Source organism: Bidens hawaiensis, unplaced genomic scaffold (genome assembly GCF_021521415.1).
Source record: "Bidens hawaiensis isolate Kalapana, Puna unplaced genomic scaffold, B.hawaiensis_p1.1 tig00009070_1, whole genome shotgun sequence".
NCBI lineage: Eukaryota > Viridiplantae > Streptophyta > Magnoliopsida > Asterales > Asteraceae > Bidens > Bidens hawaiensis.
In genome coordinates this window covers 442,997-448,996 of record NW_027491665.1, presented here as the reverse complement: position 1 = coordinate 448,996, position 6,000 = coordinate 442,997, and the positions used below count along the sequence as shown (strand labels likewise).

Sequence of the window (6,000 nt, the reverse complement as noted above, 5' to 3'; positions counted from 1 at the left end):
GAAGTTGGTGTGGGAGCGTGTCGTAGCTTAACATATGGTCACATGAACATTCAAGACATATGTAGGAAAAACCCCGACATACGTGGCAATGTTCATAGGGACGTACGAACGCGTTGTTACATGTGAGCGGGGGACAAGTTTTTTGCGCCTTGGATCGCGGTTACACCCCAAAAGTTACATCGTGAACGCGGATGCGAAACTAAAAGGCTCATGATACGGGCGATGATACAAGCTAGTGGCATGTAAAACATGTATAGATAATAGTAGATAAAACAAGCATCTATAATGAAACAAACAGCTACGCAAAAACGTTAGTAGATTCATACACCATGTTGGACAAAGCCGGTTACGCGTACAGGCATGACAAGTTTGGTAGGTGGACACCGGGGTGGTTTGATAAGTCAGCCAAAAATATCAAACGAACCAGCATCCCCCAGGATGGATCGTACGTGTCTTCCTATATGTGTATATACACCAGGACGTGAGATAACAAGTAAATGAGTTACGGCCTACGTGTAGATAAGTACATAAGCAATTAGATGTAAATGTGAACGTGTGGGTGGAGACGTGTTTTGATACCTGAACTGAATGCCTGCGATAATCAGTCATATCGACATAATAATGACAATTGAAGCAGACACAGGAGATGTTGTATGCTTACGTAAGCGCACATCGAATACACGACCATTGAATCTCTTGTGCGACCTAGTAGGTAGGCGCATACCAAATGTGTGGCTTCACATATATGAAAAAATAGAGAAATGGCATGTACATTTCTGGAATTGTAGATACCCGGTATGTGCAATTGTAAGTTTTTAAGTAAGCAGTGTGCAAAATGGAATGTGTAACTTGTGGAGTTGAAGATATACGAGTGTGAGCAAACAGACACGGTGAGTGAGACACAGACGTTACACAGATATATGTAACCTGTTGAACACGTTGGTTTGATGAAACAAGAGGTGTTAGTTAGACGGTAGTATAGACAAGGTAGTTAATTATGAGAGATTTAAGTGTGCGCGAATCAGTTGAGAGTGAGAGACACATAATGTAGATGTAATACATAAGTAGAACTTGCATATGGCTACATGTTTGTAAATAAAGCAGCTGTTTTGCTACTATTATTTAAAAAAAAACTATGACAAGATAGTGAAAAAAAGCAGTTAATGGGAAAAATAAGAGGACAAAAAGTCATGTGATGTTCCTTCAAATCCAAAAGAGAAAACAAATTGCACATATCCAAATAAGTTTTATTCTTCGAAACTTGAGTCAGTAGCGTGGCTGTCATCAGAGTCTTCGGATGAGTCACTTTCCGTGGTGTAATCGGTATCGTCGGCTTCAACATATTCTGAAGCTTGATTGTCCATCATTGCAGCTTTACCTTTCCTCAATTGGTCCCTTTCTTTTCTCCGTTGCTCCCTTTCTTTTCGCCGACGTTCTTTTTCTTGTATAACTTTTTCATGGTTACGTGAGTCATGACCATGAACGCGTTTGTTGCATTTTTTACAAAACCTTTTAGGTTTCTTGCTTTTCTTTTTGGCTGCCTCACCTGGACCCGTCTTCCGCTTGCGTGATCCGGAACCCTTATTTCAAATGCCCGTTGGTGGAGTTATTGTGATTTTTTCGGGTATCTGGTATCCAATTAAATCTTGGATGATGACAGGGTTGCTGTTATACGATGGCTCTGTAGGAATTCTTTCCCAAATGTTATCCTTCATCTGTTGCATTTGGTCGACCAACGAACGAAGAAGTTCTAGGTTACCTCATGCACGGTCCGCACACTGGTTGGTGAAAGACAAAAACTGTTACCTTAGTTTAGATCTTTCGTCGAGTGGAACACCGTATCTGGATTCAATATTGAAAATTGACGATGGCAGCACATCACTCCTCCACCGGGATGAGATGTATTTATCAGGGATTTCATCAATTAGCTCGATCTGGAAGACAGCGAAGATGTGTCTACAAAGGTAGCCAATGCGAGTGAATGACTTACAGGAGCATGAAAATGTGTTGTCAGTGAGATTGTGAGTGACCTGCAGCACACATTGGAAATGGGCGAGTGAATGACATTAAAGTTTAAACAGCAGAAGCATAGTTTATGGTGTAACGTGGTGAGAATACGAACCTTAAATTCACCAACAAAACCATTCCATTTGTCTTTGTGATTGATGAAATGAGTATTTATTCCGTCTTCTGACTCAATACGAGAACGTGCACAGTTATATAGTCCCTTTATAATCTCTTTCTGAACCTCTTTGAAAATTGTTATAGTGTAGACATACGACGCGTGGCGCTCGATTGGCAAACGGGTCTGTAACGGCGGTGCCTTTGTTGTAGTATCATTTTGCAATTCGCGTTGCACGTGCCTTTGAGAATTCAATGTCATTTCAAAGCAGTTCATGAATTGTACTAGATTGTTGCCTGGGCTAGAATACACTTTGAATTGTGAGTTGGAACTCTCACACCTAGAAGTCGTCTTCATCAAACAACACATTGGCAACTCTCTAATGTAAGCCGGTACCCAACTTTCTCGAATAGCAAACATGTCCTTTAACCATTTGTTTTCGATTAAGTTGAACTCATCAATCAAATCGTGCCATCTGGATTCAAAGGTCTCTGGCTTGATGAATACGTTCCAAACTAGCTTGTTTACACAACATCTGATGGTTTCATTAAGCTGCAACTAGCCCTTCAGCTTTAAATAAACAATATAAAAAAAAGACAACAATTGAAGAATGAGTTTGATGTGATAGGAAGAATATGATGTATATAATATGGTAATCACATAACATGGTAAGTTTTAAAAAATGTGGCTTGGTATGTTTAAAAAGTGAGACCCCAGATATGTGGGCTGAAAAAAGAAAGTATAATGTGCCTGATGCATTTTGTAGAGTCAATCAGAGCTGCATAGTTACATGAAATCTTAAAAAAATAACACATTAAGATGCAATAAAACACTAGTACAATTGATTTCTAATTAACGTTTAGTAAGTGCATTTAAAAAAATAAATGAACAAGACATAACATAAGATTTTAAAAACGAAACTGGACATTATAATGAAAGGAATATACGCACCTTAACGGGTATTTTATTTGTAACATGCCACATGCACAGTCAATGTGTTGATTCGGTCAAAACAGATGAAACCGCTTGTTTCATAGCTGCGTCTTGATCTGTCAAGACCAACCTGGGCTGCTTTCCATGAGCTGTGAGGAACGCAACTAGTAACCACTTGTAAGAATCGATTGTCTCATTATATATCAAGCCTGCACCGAAGGTAACACATTTTTTTTGCAATCCACGCCCGTGAAAGGACAAAAGTCATCTTATGCCTGCATTAAAAAATGAAGGGATATACAATAGTGATAAAGAATGTGGATAAATATATAATAACAGGATCGGTACGTGTTAGTTGTGTAGGTAGCGTCAAAAGGTAACACTTCACCGAACAAACTGTAGTTGCATTTAAATATGTCGTCACACCAGAATATAGACCTTAGCACACCATCGACAGCTTTGTATTGAAAATAAAAATCCTCCAAATGAATAATGTTGTGGTTAAACCTATCTACAATCATTTGTGCATCCGCATCAGCAATAAAAGCCTAACATTGCGAGCATGGTTCTTAAAGTCACTCCTAGATCCCGTGACCAGGTGCTGGCCACCCTTCAAAGATGATTGGACACGGTGAGCAACGGTTGGACCGAAACCCATAGTTTGAAGACGTTGGATAAATTCCTTGTCTGAGAACTGTAATTGTCTTCTTCCTCATGTGAAATCCATATTATAGTCACTAACAAGACCATGATTGTAAGACTCTATAAAATGATAAACCTCGAACCCCGCAGAACTTGCTGTAACTTTAAGTCTGATGCATGCATTGCAACCTGTAACCTTTATATTGGTGTAGCGTCGCTTTGTAGATGACGCTGATGTGTCCATGGTATCTACATCTTTGAAACGTGGTCTACCAGCCTTGCTGCATACCATATATCTGTGAGAAATGGCATCTTTTGTCCATGTTTTGGTTGACTTCCTTATATCGAAACCAGCTTTGGCCGCATGTGCCTTGTACATAACAACAACGTCCTCCCATGTTTTAAATTGTTGCCCAATTGAAGGCTTTTCAGCTGATGGAACATTTGGAATGCATAGTTTTGTCCCATCATGTAAGAATAAATACGTAGGTTGCTCCATTTCTAAATATAATACAAATTCAAAAATCAAACATAAAACTAATAATTGGATAATAATAATAATAATACTAATAATAATAATAACAATAATAATCATAATCATAATAGTAAAATACATTAAATGAAAGTAGATGAAACTAAATTAAAGTTGGTTAGTCTTACGTTCATGGTTGATAACCTCTGGAACGGTCGATAGTCCGACAAACGTCTCGTTGGTTTCAGGAACAACAGTTTGCATCTCAGGAACTTCGCTAATTTCTGGCAAAACAGTTTGAAACTCGATAATGTGCCTACTTACTGTTTATGGAGATTGAAAACCAGATAAGTGTACAGCCAAGATAACGTAAATTAATCAAAAAGCTGGTATTTAAAAAGCGTAAACAATTATGACTAATAAGATGTTATAAATACATGCAGCAAAAAAAGCAAACATCAAATAACAAATACTAGCCTACTTAAATACATGCATAAAAACAAAGGTACACAGACACAAACATACATAAGTAAACACATACGAATCAGGTAGCTTGAAAAGAACATAATTACGCCATGTAAACAAATAGCTGGTAATTGAAAAGCGTATATAATTATGACTAATATCAGGTTTATAAAGAAATGACACAATCAAAACAAATACAAATTAACAAAAGATAGACTATGCAAACGCATACATACAAACAAAGGTACACAACCACGAAACGTACGTTGATGAATAAAAAAAAACTAACAGATTTACACAGATATAACTCAGAATGACCTTAGGTAATAAAGTATTTGTTTATTTGAAAACTCTATAAAATTTTGACTAACCCTTAACATCATGTTTACAAAGAAATGGCACAAGCAAAACAAAGCGAAAATAACAAACTGTAGCCTACAAACAAAAATACACAGACAGAAACGTAAATACACACACAAAGCCGAATAGAGGTACACAGATACACACTTACATACATACCTACATAGATGGATCCATACATAGGAAGATATGAGCATAAGTATATACAACTACAACTCTCTTCATGGATGAACAAAACAACAATATATAGACACGAAACAAATATTAATGTTACAAATTATGATACAAGTTTAATACACAAGAAAATGGGCAATTTCATCAAAAAGTGTAACTTACTGTCATTGTCATTAGTCGGTATGCTGCTTGACTGAGCAGCATGTGTAGTTGATTCCTTTTCCATTGCACCTATATAGACATCAAAGTTGATAACAGCGAAGATCAATTGAACATCCAAGTAACCGGAATAATAATTTTACCAATATATTAATTACCTGTTTTGAGGGAGATAATGTGGAGAATGAAGAGGTGAAAATTATAAGTTAAGGAAAATCAAGAGTTTATAATCATGCTCGGTCATTGATGGTATGCTATATTCAGTTAAGCATCTTCTAATTCTTAATGAATGAATTTGATATTTGATATATAAAAAGAAAAAATATTACACAAATCTTTTTACATAAAACAATGGAAATAAGTAACACTAAAATTAAATAAAAATCTCATTCAATGTATATTAAATGATAATCATGCCAGAGTATCAACATTACGGACTGGAATAATATACAATTAGTTTTACTGAAACTTAATAAATATAATGATCCTACTGGCTGATTTTGAGAACCCAAAATTACGCTTAAAATTGAAATTGATATAAGAAAATTGAAGGAAACCTGGAGTTTCTGGTATTGAATAGACGTATCTCATGCTGTAATAAGCAACTTCGCAAATAGACTGCAACCGAGAATGATTTAGGGCAGAAATTAGGCATAACAACCGCTGGGTGAAT

General features: G+C 36.6%; 1 pseudogene; it reads right to left on the bottom strand.

Moving 5' to 3' along the window:
* Positions 1-1,247: 1,247 nt before the first annotated feature.
* Positions 1,248-5,394, bottom strand: LOC143531037 (protein FAR1-RELATED SEQUENCE 5-like; annotated as a pseudogene).
* Between the last annotated feature and the right edge of the window lie 606 nt (positions 5,395-6,000).